This window comes from Papaver somniferum, unplaced genomic scaffold (assembly GCF_003573695.1).
Source record: "Papaver somniferum cultivar HN1 unplaced genomic scaffold, ASM357369v1 unplaced-scaffold_117, whole genome shotgun sequence".
In the NCBI taxonomy this organism is placed as follows: Eukaryota; Viridiplantae; Streptophyta; class Magnoliopsida; order Ranunculales; family Papaveraceae; genus Papaver; species Papaver somniferum.
Genome location: NW_020620714.1, coordinates 7,662,919 through 7,678,946, shown reverse-complemented (window position 1 = coordinate 7,678,946; position 16,028 = coordinate 7,662,919). Strand labels below are relative to the sequence as shown.

At 35.6% G+C, this 16,028-nt stretch overlaps 1 long non-coding RNA gene across 1 annotated transcript; it reads left to right on the top strand.

Moving 5' to 3' along the window:
• Window positions 1–12,302: 12,302 nt before the first annotated feature.
• LOC113330231 lies at window positions 12,303–15,677 on the top strand. The gene is made up of 5 exons (XR_003350115.1): window positions 12,303–12,504; window positions 12,600–12,658; window positions 13,995–14,067; window positions 14,970–15,089; window positions 15,214–15,677. It is a non-coding gene; the product is annotated as an uncharacterized LOC113330231 (long non-coding RNA).
• The last annotated feature ends 351 nt before the right edge of the window (window positions 15,678–16,028 follow it).

The following is a 16,028-nucleotide window of genomic DNA, read 5'->3' as shown; positions in this document are numbered from 1 at the left end:
CAAAGGTGGGAGATCTCTAGTCATGAGCGACGCATACTATATATATGTCACCGGGCAATTTTGATTAAATTAGCAGATTTTTGTGGCACTACAGATAACCAGTCTTGGATCACGTGATAGATTTTTGTAAAGGGACGATTTAGAGGTCCCTGTCCAAAGTATGGATTACTTAAAAAATATCTAAGTTATAAGTTAAATTTTGATTCACTTGACAATTTTTGGGACACGAGATATATTTTGTTAAGGACGTAGTTTCGGGATCGTTAGGAGTGAAATATCGCACGTTCGTTATGTATGCGAAGTAAAGATCATGTAATATAAGCGAAGATCATCGCACACAGTACAATTGATATGACGTATTTGATGATGTCAGCATAATCACGAATAAAGTGTGAAGATCTGTACGAAGTTGAAGGAATGTACATGAGCGATTGTACTGTACGATGATTCCGAAAATAGGGGATCTATTAGCTGTCATGCACTATTTAGTACCCTATATAAAGGGAGGGGCTATCATGTAATGGAGAGATCTCTTAGAGTGTGTTAGAAAAGAAATTAGGAGAGAGAAAGTTTATTTGGAGAGCAAGTAAAACCTTTGTATTATCTTGTATCCATCTTAAGATTTTAATGAGTAAATGAATGATTTTCACCATGATTTCTTAGTATATTGCTCAGATTCTTATACAAGTGTGGTTGTAGGATTTCCTGCAACTACATTTGGCGCTAGAAACAGGGGATGAGTATATACCTTGTTGGTGAACTCGTTTAGAAATCAAGTTTACAGAATTTTAAATCTAACATTTTTGTTTAAAACAATTGAGATTTTCATCATTAGAACCTTTCAATTCTTTTTAAAGTAGTCTTTTATTTGTTAATACAGAAAAGTGGTGATGGTACGAATCAGATCTACTGTTGAACAAACAGCGACAACTAGGAGGAGTAAAAGAATTGCTGAAAGAAGAAGATGTGAAATTCCTGAACAACCAGAGGAAGGAGAAAGAGAAAATCAAAAAATGCAACTCTAATTAGACCTCAGCGTACACAAGAGCAGAATAATGATATTGATTATGATCGAGTGAGTATTCATATCGCACGAACGAATTCTACCGAAGAAGAGGAACAAAGAACTGGAGATGCAGGAAGGATTGAAGGAAACGAAGAAACAATGACAATTGCAGAACTTAGACAACGATTGATTCCACAATAGCGAAGAGAAGAGGAAGAGCGTGCGAACTTGATACGTCAGAATGGAGATCTAAGAGAAGAGAACCTCAGATTATAAGAACATAGATCAAGAAGCTCTCCACGATCAAGATCTAGGACAAACGGAAGTTCATCAAGACGAAGTCAATCTAATCAAAGAGGTGCTAGGCGAGAACAATCTTTAGATAATATTGATGAGACATGTAGGTGGTAATTTACAAGATCAACGCGAGGAAAGACGCATATAATATGATCGATACAAGCAACCACGTGAGCATCATCACCGACAAGAAGGTCAAAGGAACAACACACGTCAAAATGTAGGCGAACGACATCGCACACATTATGAGTCAGATAATGATGAAGAAAATGATCCAGAACAAGGGAGAATTCTATTGCACGGAAGAGAAATATTGAGAGATCAATATGCACGCGAAGAAGAGGATGAAAGAATTAATGTTATTCTATTGCACGAAAGAAATAATGCTATTCGTGAACGTATGAGAGATGAAAGAGAAAGGCGTAGGCGAAGAAGAGAAGAAGATGAAGAAAGAGATATCCAAGAAGCCATGCTACAGAATAATCATGAGAATAGGTTGAGGCAAGCGAGATTTAAAAGACCTACGCGACATGATTTAGATCAAAGTATGAGTGAAGAAATTCTTAGATAAATGGCAGAGCTAAGAGAAATGATGAGTGCGCGAAGAAATGGCGGAAGGAGACAGCTAGAAAAAGCAGTAGAGGAAGCTGGAAAAACACCCTTTTCGAGGCAAATTCAAAGTGCAACAATACCACCTAAGTGCAATTTACCAGTATTCACAAGTATATTTGATGGAAGTAAATGTGCAGTACAACACATAAAAGCTTACAGTCGATCTCTGTTGCAATGGGAAGAGAATGATGCAATGTTGTGTAAGTATTTCCCTTCCACCTTGACAGGGGAAGACTTGCAATGGTTTGAAGGGTTTCCAGTAGGAACCATTATATCATTTCGTCATTTAGAGAACGTCTTTTTGGGACAATATATCAGTAATAATATGTCAAGACCAGGGATTGAGACAGCCTTTGTACTTCGCAGAAGGATCAATGAGAGTTTGCGTCATCTAACCCCGCGTTGGAGAACAATGTGTAGTGAAATGGAAAGACGGGTAGATGAACGAAATCTTATACTAGCCTTTATCAATGCTCTCTTTCCAACATATTTATTATATACACAGATCTTCAAGATAAAAGACACCATAACAATGTCAGAGCTGCGCGAATTTCAAGAGGAATATATAGCACTTGAGGAGAAGCAGAGAGATATTGAGTCTTACCCAGTTGGAATACCTAATGGGAATAATTGGAATGCAAGTTTACTTCCAAGAATGAAAAATACTGTTGGGAGTACATCTCAAGGAAGTCAAGGAAAGAATATTACAGAAGTAGAACAAAAGCTGGTATCCATGGGTAGCGCAAATCAAGAAGAATTCGAAAGAGAATACAAAGAAAAACAATTTCAAAATCGTGGAGGAAATAATAAGATTCAAAGAATGGACAATTCACCAGAAGGCTATGGAGGCCAACAACCATATTATAATAAAAGACAAAGAGTTAACTGGAAAGGTGGTCTGGGAACAGATAAACTTGCCAAAGTTGAATACCATAGTAGAAAAAATCTGGGAAGCTGTTATATTAATGGAAGAAATTCCTGAACCACATAATGTAGGAGATGAGCCACCACCTGGGAGAAGGAGCAAAGAATTCTGTGTATATCATCGCTTTCATGGTCACACAACAAGTAATTGTAGAAACGTGAGGAAAATCATACTACGAATAATTGAACAAGGAAAACTGGACCACTTCTTAGCAAAGCAGCCACAAAATTTACCACCACCACCACCAGGAGGAAATGCATATGGTGCATAGAAAGGAAAGAATACATATGTAATTGAAGTTGGTGCGAAGGCGAAAAACCTATACTGTAATTCGATTATACATTCGTTCAAGAATATAGAAGACTTTCATGAAAACATCTTAAGTCGGGTGCATGCGAGAGACAATGATGGAAGAGAAATCTTTAACCTTGCGAAGGTATCACCATTAAAGGATTGACAAAAGCAAACTATTTCATTCAGTGCGGAAGAAACACCAGAAGCAGGAGAACCACATGAATGTCCATTAGTGGTGAAGTTAGGGATTAATCCGAAAGAAAAAGTAGAGGATGATGAAGAAGATGAACACTAGTGGAAAATGCAAAAAAAAAAAGCCTGCCAGGAAAACACTTAAAATCAATAAGAAGGACTGTTTTGGGAGCACTGGAATTATAGTATTATTTCTCAAAAAGACTGTTTCTGAGATTTGATTGCTGTCGTATGCGTCAAAAATAAATTACTTTCTCACTAATCAAAATATAAAATATAGCAAGGGAAAGAAAGGATCGTTCCCACGGAGAGGTCTTAGGTTGTCAATATGTTTCGGTTTCCTACATAAAACAACGGGAGGATTTTCTGATTTTTATAAACTAAGTTATTTTAAAAACAAATAAAGCAAAGCAAACACTCAAATCAAGATGTAAAGATATTGGTTAAGAATTTCGTTTTCATTCACTAACATGATCTTGTCTTAATAACTAGAATTGATATTTAATCTCTCATTATCAAAAGCCCTAAGATACCTAGTCGAAAGAATATCCCGCAATTTCCTGATTTCATCACACATACATGTAAAACGATGCAAGTATGAAATCTACCAAAAGAATAACCTAACGCATTGCGCTAATCAAGTTCAATTCCTATGGAGCATTAAGATTCATGAAATTAGGCTAATCAATTCAATTGAAATACATTGCGCAAACAATTCAAACAAAGGTCATGGTTCACATATGATTACAAGGATGTATCACTACAAGCTATAACCATATTTATGCTACCTGTGTTCAAGGATTATCGCTCGATGAAAAATCCTAAATTAGCTACAGATGTGATTACAAGTTATAACAATTTGCAACTTGACAAAACAAACAATCAATCATGTTGTAATACGTCAATCATACAACTATATTTTCAAAGAATCATGAACGATAAATATGAGACAAAACTAATGTATTGAATCAAAGAATCATGTTATGTGAAATCCAACTCAAACCTTAAACCAATAATAAAATTCTAGCTCATGTTCATGAAGTTCATAACAAGAAGAAAAAGAAAAGCTTTCATGTTTCTAAACCCTAGAACAAAAGTAGAAGCAAAAGAGATCTCTGTAGAGAGATACAAGTTTTCCTTTTATACTTTCCTCCATTTTCCGATTTCTCCACCTCAGGCATATTCAACCTCATAGGCTAAATGTTGTTTCTGCTACAAAGAGAAGCCCACACATCAGAACACAAGTTCATCAGAGTAAGATACTGGATCGGTGAGTCAACTCGGCTAACTGAAATTCAGCCAAGTTATCTCTGTTTCTGCTCCATTTCCGGCCATATCTCAGGCCTTTCTCATTAGGTCCTCCCCTGCAATCCTACCATACATCTATACATTTGCTTCATATGCTATCCCATTCACCACTGCATCTCAGAAACCAGTTGTAGTAGCTTCTTAATCCCAACTGCAATTCAAGGACACCACCAATTCAGTCACTCCACTGAGACAGTAGCAAGATGAACTCCACAGCAACAACTCCACCAGTCTCCATTCCTGCACTGCACATATTACTTCCACCTCAAACCCTTCTTGCCAATTTCTCATTCCTTGTCTCGAACTCCACTAGACCCAAGCTATCACTTCCCTGCATTTCACTGATTCAAAACCACCAACAACACAATAACCCATCTCTTCTCATAACTCAGATTCAAACCCTATCTTCGATGACCATCATAGATTCGACTCAATTTCTATAGTTTCTTACTATGAAAGATAAATTCAACAGAAACCTCATCTTTTTCATCAATTACCAACCCTAAATCTCCATTAATCTTCACCAAATCCTCCATCTGATTTCTCCCCAAATTGACAGAAAGAAACCATCTTCTTTTGCAGCAGATAACCAGCCTTCCATGATCTTCTCAGTGCCTAAATCTACTATGTTCTTCATCACGAATTCATTTGGATCTCCATCTCTATCTTCAACTTCACTCTCAGACAGTAGCGCCTCTATCATCACTACTCTATTCTTTCTCGATTTCAGATGTGTAATAATAAGAAGAAATTCTTCTCTGAATTTTGTGTAGGAATTGGAATTCCTAAAGGCACCTAGGACATGTAGAAAGGCCACCAAATAATGACAGCCCCCTCTTCCTCCATTATGCTCCCAATAGCACATACATACGAAATGATGATTTATCCCTTTTTGCTCAAATGAACGTTTTCTTCTTCCTCGAATTCTTCCACCAACAACAGCCGTCTCTTACTTCTCAGATCCACTTCTTCTCTTCAATTTCTCTTCATCACTAAAGTTGTCATGCTTTTCAGACAGATAAATTTGCATCACTAAAGCCGACATACTTTTTAGACCGAGATGAATAAATGAAATAAAATAATGAGAAATAATCCGCCTTGCCCTTTTAAGCGACGTTTCTTCTTCTTTTGTTCCAAACGACTCCAAAAGTACCTAAACACTCAAAAACAAACATAAGATACATAATTTACAAGAAAACTTAGCAAAGAAAGCATAAACAATGGATAAATATCAAGGTGGTTTAGGGACCTATAAAAATTCCCGACACTTAAACTTTACTAGTCATCGAGCAAATCAAACAAAACAATTATAAACATACAAACAACTCCATGTCGCTGAGGATACGGTTACTCTTAACATGAATAACATGCCTTTGAACCCCTAGTGGACGAGTTATAGTCTCGTGAAGGTTTACAAGAGGTCTACCTACAAACCTATATTTTCAACTCCATCTACATGTGAAAAATATATGAACGAATCCAAAATGGCTACATGAGGAGGTACCCTGATGCGAATCCAAATTAATATATATGTAAACAAATCTCTACTAAGAAAGTCGAACAAACCACAATACTCAGAATCTAACTAACCACAATCACACATGAATAGATTAAGAAGATGGATATAGAGATAGATGTTTGCGAATATTGACTAAGTGAACGGTGTTTCCCATATCTGTCTGAAGGTCACTACCAAGATGAACCTATGCATCCTAATGGATTGAGATACTGGTCTGAATTCTAATATCAACACAGCTGGCATATACAAGGGAACCAACGGTCGACAATATTAATTCTAGATCAACTCAACTGGCATATACAAGGGAACCAGGAGTCGATTTTATTAATAGAACAACAATAACATTTTTTCTTTTTCACTTTTTTTTTTTTTCGAATTGACAACATGATTAGATCTTTTGGATCCAAGCGCATGCTTCTTGTCAGCGGATTACATGGTAATTCCCGTGGATCCTGCATTCCACGCTTGTTTAGGCGACGAGACATGGATAAGACACACATATTGCTATCCAAATGTCATTTTTTTTTTCCTTTCATTTTTTTTATATACACCGGTTGGTCTAATTGGTCTGGTCTTTTTTTTTTAGTAACTCAATCACTCTATTTCATCCTAGCAGTAATAATAATTCGATGTTAATGACCCATCAAATCACTTAGAGAAACAAAAAGTTTGCAAAAATAAAAACAGAAAGTGATATGGTGACATTCCGAGACATGGTAACAACTATCATATTATTTCTAACACATGAGCTCTGTCCGTCCTTTTAGTTAATAGGTTCCTCAACTCCTGCAACCAAGATGGTAACAACTATCATATTATTTCTAACACAATCATAAAATCATTCAAAAACACCATCACTACTGCAATCTCCTTCATATATTCCCATGAAAATGGTCAGTAATAGCTTCAGTTCTTCGTTTTTTTATTTCTGGAGAACTTCACCAAAACGTCCCTTGCTGGATGCCGTTTCCCAACATCAAAAGCGAAAACAACTTCCATTTCATATCTACCAAGAACATGTGAAATCAAAAATTAAAAGCGAATGAAATTCAAATTAAATCTACGGGTAATAGAGATGATGAGTCGTTGATATCGAATCTCTAATCAGTTTTTAGATCGCAACTTGAAATTGAGAGTTAAAATGATTTTGACGAAGAACAGATCTGAAAATTTAAATTAAGTTTTTCTACCAAAATTCAAAACAAATCTACTTATTGAATTGAAACGTTAAAGTTAAAACGAAGCTTATCTGTTTAATTTGATTTCGTATGCGAATCTTCATATTCATTTGCTGCTGCTGCTGATTATCATTCATTTTCCATCGATTTTCGTTGAATCTCCAAAGAACAAGTGATGTTGATGTTGAATTGACATTCAGATAATCAGGATCTAGGTTTTGAAAATCATTTTTCACTGAAATTTTCAATCGGAAATTGCATCTTCCCGCATGTTTCTTCATCCGAGAGAGAGAAAGTGAAAAAGAAAATGAACCGAAAAAGAAAATATCTAATGATATAAATACTAAAGGGCAGTGTTGTCATTATTAAAATTCCTAATAATTAATTATGGACCAGATCTAAAGAAAATTTGATTTTTTGGGCCTAGTAATATCATTTTGAATTGACAATGGATGATCCATTTAGTGGAGCTTCTATATATTTAACCCATATAATAGGGAGGTTCTACTATTTTTCACAAAAGGAAATTCCAACTTTTGTATAAATATAAAAGAATCCACAACCACAGAAGCAGACTTTGTTAAAATAAAGGGCTTGTTGGACTTGGCATTAATGAAAGTGGTTGATTGGAAAAACACCAGAGGTTATCAGAAAGAGTATTTAGTATGACTGCATTTTTCCTATTTCCTAAGTACAGGTCCTTCCAGTAAGTTGCAAGAAAGATCGAGTTTTCTGAGTTTGTACCAAATTTCCAAACAGTTCAGTTATTACTACAGTGAATTTGTTACGACTAGCTAGCATCTGAGTATAAAAGTCTTGTAAGATTTCCGATGTCAAAAGGAAGAAACTCGGAGAGAAGAAAAAAAACTAATAGTTCATCAGTTCAATCTACAAAATCGTGAAGAAGCAAAATTCATCAGATTTAGTAAAGAGAGAACTTGTTATCAACAAAATCCATAAATTTAATGGTCTTAGAGGAATCGGGAGGGTCAATGAGTTTTTAATTTTGCAAGTGAGGAAGATGTACTTTGTATCCTGTATGCCACAAAATAATGCAAGTGGTAGAAACGAACTTTCAGCCAAGATTTTATTTGTTTGAGGAAATGTTTAAATGAAAATTTTACATTAACAACAATTGATGGATGAGATCTTTAGAGTTAATGAGTGGGATTTAGGTAGGGAATCCTTGGGAATAATTACATGAAACGTGAGGTTTACCAAGAAATAACAGCAATTAACAATTGCTTAGCTGGTCAGGGGACTGATATACCGTTAAAGAGGTTCAGATGTTCGAATCCCCACAATCTCTTGGTCTTTGTGGAAAATAGTTATGCGCTTTCACATGTCCTCTTGATATAATTACCATAGCGAAGGCATTACAACAGGAAGACTTGTGAAGCGTATAACTGCGAGCCATAAAGCTATGCTTTTTAGAAATTTTGCATAAAAAAGAGATAACGCATGACTGCGAGCAATAAAGCTAGTCTAAATCAAACCCAGCACAAATGTTTAGAAATTTTGCACAAACAAGAGACAAAAGATACTAAGAAACCCACTACAGAGTAAGTTGTCTACTGTCATACCTCTTTCTCAGACTAGTTAAAAATTTACATGGACTTTCAATACTAAATTACCCTGCATATTGGTGAACAGTGACAGACTTCATCCTGGCAAAATGGTCGATCAGAAATGGTCAAGCAATACAAGAAAAGCATATTTTACGCACAAAGAAGCAATACTGTTTTACAACATTTTACAGCATAATACACATTACTTGATCATTCCAGTTACTAAAGTGAATTGGGTCGAGAAAACTAACTCTAACTCTACCTATTCTAATAATTATATGTTGTGTTGGAGTGCAAGTCATCTTTGATATTCCTTCCGTTTTTGGGAAAGTATTATTTTTACTTTTTCAATTTGGTCTAGTTTTAGGTTAAAATGAAAAAGTGAAAGTACCACTTTTTCAGAAACGGAGGTAGTATAAACTTTGAGTCGCAAAGTGAAATTTGAGTCTCATGATATCTTTGAATCACAACATAGATTTAGGGCATCTCACAGAAACATCTTTGATGTGTGTGCGCAATTCTCTTACATTGTGCACCCAAGCAACAGGTCTTGATGGTCTTGCTGTTAATGATTCCTAAATAGATAGAAATCAGATATCCAATAGGAACATCAAAATCGTTGTAAACCATTACTTTTCACCAATTTCTTTATAGATGGACAAGTTCAGCAACATAAAAAGAAGAACAAAATAGTAGAAAAGAAAATAACAAAATAGAACAAGTAAACTGAAACGATTCCGGTAGGTGAAAACAATTATTAAAATAGAAGTAAACTCAAAAGATTCCACCTAAAGCTTTCAGAGTAAAAGAACAAAAATAGAACTTTAGTTTGCCTAAACTAAATTTCTTCATCAGAGGAAACCATCCTTCATAAGTTGCAGAACTTTATGTTGTTCATAAACTCGGTCAGTTTCTACTCAATATGGCCATTATTATAATAGACCCAGCGAAGAATAACGACGACAACCCAATAGCATAGATTCCATGATATGGCTCAGTAAGCAAGTGACACCAACTAAAGTAAAGTGCTGGCTCGATCATGGAACAGCAGTGTCGATGGTCTAGGTTGAAGTTACAATGGGTATATGACAATTTTCGACTTGTCTTTCACAACTTTGTATTCTATATAATCTTTAATACATTCCTTGCAAAAATGATGTTGAGATATGCGTTCACAATATCGCATCGCATTGCTGTTGTCGGTGTTTTTCTTGCAGATGTTCTTGAATTTCCATGACATAGGAAAGTTTTTGTAACAAATTTGACAAGTGAACTCTTTCACTTTATTTTCTTCAACATTCTGGTGTTCTTCTTGTATGTTATCCATTGTAAGAATTTACTTGATTAGGGTTTATCTAGACAAGACTTGAAGAAAAACTTGCGTTCCAAGTAAGCCACACCGAATCACTTGGATAACGAACAAGTTTGAACGAGGTTGCAATTTTATATTACCGTCAAGAAGAAATATCTTTTTTTTTTTTTGGTTCTCTCATGAGCTATTTATGCACATTACTTTTCTTACAAGAACGAGGATTATATTTCCGGTAAGTGTAGGTTTCCTAACTTAACTCTTAGACGTAAGAAGCTTGCCTCTTGCTACACTTGAGGAACATGTAATTAAGATAGTAAGAGTTTTCCTTAACTTCTATAGATTGGCAGACCTACCAGCACTACCCACTGCGCCATGACTTAAAAATTACCACATGACTCGAAAATGCTCTGTGATACTTTTAGATTTGGCAGGGTGATCTATGAGTCGTTCGGTTGTACACCGTGTGGTTGGTACAAACTATTATGTGCAGTATACAAAAATGATTGTCACGAGTTGTTTTGAGTAAGATAAGAAAGATATATGCCTACGACAAACTCTGGTAAAGGTTATTTCATGACCCAGTTTAGTTAAGGGGTCGTCTAAAATGGAAGCGAAATTACTTGGACAGTAGAAGATAAATAACAAGGATGATTCTAATCTACTTGATCGTTCAACTTAAAATAACTGCAATGGAACAACTGAAAGAGCTTATCGAAAAGGTGTGGGTTCAAGTCTTGGTATCAATATCATCTAAAAGAATCAATAAAAGAGGAGAATTTGAACAAACAACTTCAAAAAGGCTCTTCGAGTACTAGGTATCTCTACCATAAGCTCTTCTTTGCCTTTTTGGTTAGAAAAAGCAAACCATAGGTATCGGTTATTGGTTAAAAAAAGATCAAAATCAATAATTTCTGGGTGAAAAAAACACTTAGATTTTGATACTGTTTAAATGGAAAAAAATGTAAAAATAGCCAGGATGTAAACAGTTTCATCCTGCCAATTTTCAAATATTTTTTCTTATTTTTTAATTTACACAGGATGCATCCAGTTTCATCCTTGCTAAACCTTTTTTGTCCATTTCATCCATACTAATTTTTACTCGTCCATTTGAACCATGTTTTAAAAATATTTGGACAAATGACCCATTTTCCGTATCAGTTCCGTATGAGATATAATCATTGTTTGCAAAGATTTCAGATTCTTCAAAAATCAGTTTGGTCACCTCATGTCCCTCCCTCGGCTAAAAGATTTAATCAAGATGAAGAAATTGGAAATTTATCGTCCCATGTTATAGGAAATTTAAACTTTGGAAAATTCAAATTTTCACTACCAAAAAGTATGAACTCTTGTGGTCTTTTTAAGACCAAAACTTAAAAAGACCATTAATATTATTATAGTGTTTGTGATCTTGGAGCAACTGCAATGGTGCGAGTATAACCAAAGATCAAAGACCAAAAAAAATGATCAAATTTGAGTTTAGTAAAGTGTGTGACGTTACGGGTGGAAGACTAAATTTGATCGAGCGTACACTATATATTCGCTTAGTGTGGGGCGTGGGCTATACGTCCGCCTGATTGAGGAGATTCTGAAAAAAAAAGAGAAAGAAGTGGGGCGGAGGTATAAAGCCCGCCCCACTAAAGTTGTTTTGGAAAACAAAGAATGGGGCGAGGGTATAATGCCCGCCCCATACAAAATTAAAAAAAGAAAAAAATGGGGCGTAGACTTTGCGTACGCCCCATATGGAGCATAGACTTTACGTATGCCTGATGTGGTGCGGGGACTTTACGTACGCCTGGTGTGGGACGTAAATTATATAACCGCCTGGTGATGGGGCGTGGATTATACCAACCCTCGACTATATTTGGGTTTAGTCTTGGTCCCAGACCAAATATACTCTGGGTTTTAGTCGTCGATCAAAATTTGATCGATAGTACGTTCCACTATGTCTGTTTAAAAGATCAAATATTTGGGTTTAGTCGCCCAACGTGGACGCTTAGATATGAAGACCTGCTCATACATTTTTGAAAGTGTGCGTATTTCACCACTTTCAGTTCTATTTTGTGATAAAAAATCAGTCTTCTGAAATGTTTTAAAAAAGAATTGCGGTGAGCAGGGAAAAAAAAAAGAATGCCCACTTTATTTTTGGGGGTCCAAAGATTCTATTCTCTACTCCTCGAATTCTCAGTCTTTCCTCATTTTCACTCCAGAGCTGCTCCCGATTTTTCTCAATCCTAGAAAATTTAAGGAACGATCTCAAAACTTTCTCCGTCTGTAGAAATCGTTTTGGATTCAGGTAGGATTCAACTGGTTCCTCTTTTGTTCGAGTTGATTTTGTACTTGAGATTTGAAATTAGGGTTGATTTTGATTTCAATATGGTTTGTATGCAGGCGTACGCGATCTAAACCTGGAGTCAGATATTGCTTGGAAATCGGTGAAGTTTGATTTGGTATTAGCTTGAAATTCACTTGAAACTGATTTGATTTAGGTTTGCTTTAAAAATTTTGATTGCATGTTTGGTTCTGATTTAGATTAGTTGTTTTCTTACTTTTACTTAGTAGATTGGTTAGTTTATAGAGATCGATTTGATATTTCCTGTTTCAAGTGTTTTTTCTTTTGGAAATTAGTTGAAATCAGTGGAGTACTATGATCAGTTATTGAGAATTCAGAGATAGTACTCTTTTGGATCCCTTGTGTGTAATTTTTTTTTTCCTGACAGCTACTAGGGTATATAAGAAAATTTAAGAGAGAATATGAGTAGGCTGACATTGAGTGTTAAGTAGTTGTCTGGATAGCTTTTTGAGGAAGTAGAATCTAGAAAGGTTGTGATGATGAGCTGTGGGTAGTAAGTATTGTAACCTTAGCTTCTTCAGTTCAGTTAACTTTCTCAGTTTCTCTTTTCATTTTGTTTGTAAATTACAGATGATGTTGTAAAGTAGATATCAAAAAACTTCACTGTCCTGTTTCACCATTGTAGTCTTTTCTTTTTTTTTTAGGAGCAATTGCAATAATATTATGATGTTTGTTATGCCTTATCTCAAAGCTATCTTGTTGAATGCCATTGAAAAGTAAAATTGTCTGCTCCATCCCAAATCTAAGGAGTGCATAATTAGTTTGGTTAAGATGATGTTTTGGAGGACCAGTTTGAAATGATGCTAAGAAGGAAGGTAGTCTAACTACGTTACTAACCAGATATTTTGATACATATTGTTATCTAGTCACAGTTTGGGAATTTGATGCATGTTTTCCCGTGTCTACTTGTGGATTTTATATAAATATAAACGTGTGTGTACAGCTTGCACGATACTGTTGTAACCATCCACAAACAAAATATGGTTGAATAGGTGGCCAACTGTAGCTCATTTTGTCACTTAGCCTTTGCTGGAACTCCATGTATAATCCAAAAGGAGGAGTACTTGTAAAATCTACTTAGTTTTAACATCCCCAAGCCAATTAAAGTATGTTCACTATAGCTCACAATTAACGTCGTCCACCGCCAGAACTTTGACTTTTATTTTTTGTAAAATTAAACGACTTTTCAATCCCGTTGTTGTAATAGTTTCTAAGATTGGTGTAAGCTGTACCCACACATTTATATAAAGCTTAGATAAGATTGGTATACGTTGTACCCACATTCAATAGTTTCAGTTGTTTCCAAGTTTATCTTTTTCTTTGTCCTTCTTGTGAACAATTTTTAGATTTCAAGATTAGCAATTAAATATGATTTGTACCTTTCTACTTTCTAGTTTGAATTAAATGAATTTCCTTTTGTTTCCTTTATGAAGCTGGGGGGAGGACAAAATTAGAAAGGCTGTGACAGAGGTTGGACTTGGGGCGAAACCTGTGGAACTGTCAAAGGTTGGTTCCCTAATCTGGTATAAGTTAGTAATTATCATGGTGTTGCTTGTTTAAATATTACAACGCTGTTCTGTTATTTTGTTTTTTTATTGCGCATTTGCGCTGCTATGAATCTTGCGGTTTGGTTTGTTCTGCGGTTAAGGTAGAATTTGAGTGGTAGATGTACATGCCTGGGAGAATTCAAAGAGAGGTAGCGTAACTAATAACTAGACCCCTGTATTCTCATTTAGACTCCATGTACTAATAACTAGACCCCTGACTCTCCTCTTTTTCCTTTTTGTATGATGCTGAAAATTAACATGATTAAGATGCAGAAAATAGGGTCATCATTTGTTCATGATTAGGATATTTAGGTGGAAAAACTATGCGCCCTTACTAGGTTAGTTACATTTTTTTCCCTATTTGGAGGATGTAATTGCTGCTTGAAACAACTGTTGGGAAAGTCACCCTGACTTGCTTATATAAAAGTATGATATACTAGACCCATGTATTCTCCTTAGGCTCATTCAGTTTCTATGTTTTCCATCTGGAATATTTATTACTTATGATTGTTTTTGTTTCTGATTGCTCGATTAGCTAAATAGATTTATCATTTATGTCTTTGTTTGTTATCCTTTTATATTCATTGGTCAGTGACCAACTTGCTTGTGTTATATCAAATACAACAAGCATGGAGTTTGAACATCCAGTCATACATGACGATAGTGAAGAAGATATGCCAACCCTGGATTGTAACTTACTTGCATGCTCTATGTTGTAATTGCTTTCGATTTTAATGTTGTTTTGTCACTGCATATGGCTTGGATAGGAGCATCTTATGGAACAATTGGTATGTAAGATGGGGCTACTTAAATTTTTTAGACATCGTTGTTCCTAATTTAATGTGTCTTTGTTGCTAGCAGAAAAAAAAAGGAGAGCTTTCTTCTGATGGATTGGATAGGAGCATCTTATGGAAGAAAGCTAGGGAAGATAAAAACGGGAACATTCCACATGATGCGACCAAGGAAAGAGTTGAAACAATTGTAAGATAAAACAATGAAGTACAAATCTCTATGTCGATTCATTTATTGCCTCGTTGGTTACAAAGGACCCCAACTCTCGCTGGTATCGTTTCTATATGGATTTTTTCTCTCTCTTAAATTGTAGGACAAGTTGACCGAACAGGTGGAAGAAGGTTCCCTGGTCACAAGTGGCAGCAATGATATTCTAACACTTGCTTTAGGGACTGCTGAACAGTCTGGAAATGTTAGAGAGATGGGAAAGTTCGTTTCACAAGGATCTTACTTCCATACCGCGCGACCAAAGATGCAGGAGGAAAGAGAGGCAAGATTGAGAGTGGAAGCTGAACTTTGTCAAACGAAGCAAAGACTAGATCGTGTAGAAGAACAGTTAGCTCTTGTGCTCCAAACACAGGTAATTTTGGAGTGTGGGTTCATGGTAATATTGATGATGACTTCATGTGGTTTGATATGTTTGTACACATAGCTCTTGCACATATCTTTAAGGCAAACGCGGAATGATATACATGTTTGTACACATAGCCCTAGGATCAAAAAATCATGGTTAACCCCATCAAGGGTTTACTAAAGATCATAGTATCTTTTACAGAATCTAAATCAAGGACCCAAATCACGTTCAACCCCATTCAAGGGTTTACAGAATCCAATCCAAAATCCTAGAAATTCAACAAATTTGAATCAAACCCATATTTGTTTATGTTTAGAAAATTGGCCCCCGGTCAATCATAACGAATATATTTCTACTTCACAAATCGAACCCTAAAACTTGATGATCATAATAAACTATGATTCAAAATGTGCTACTGCATTTCAAACCCACTTTATGATTGTACTGTTGACTGATTTTTGATCTCTCAATGAACAAGACTTGAACCGTGGAATACAGACGTGGAAATAGATTAGCAGGAGTTGTGGTAATGAAAGATGGGTGAGAAATATGGA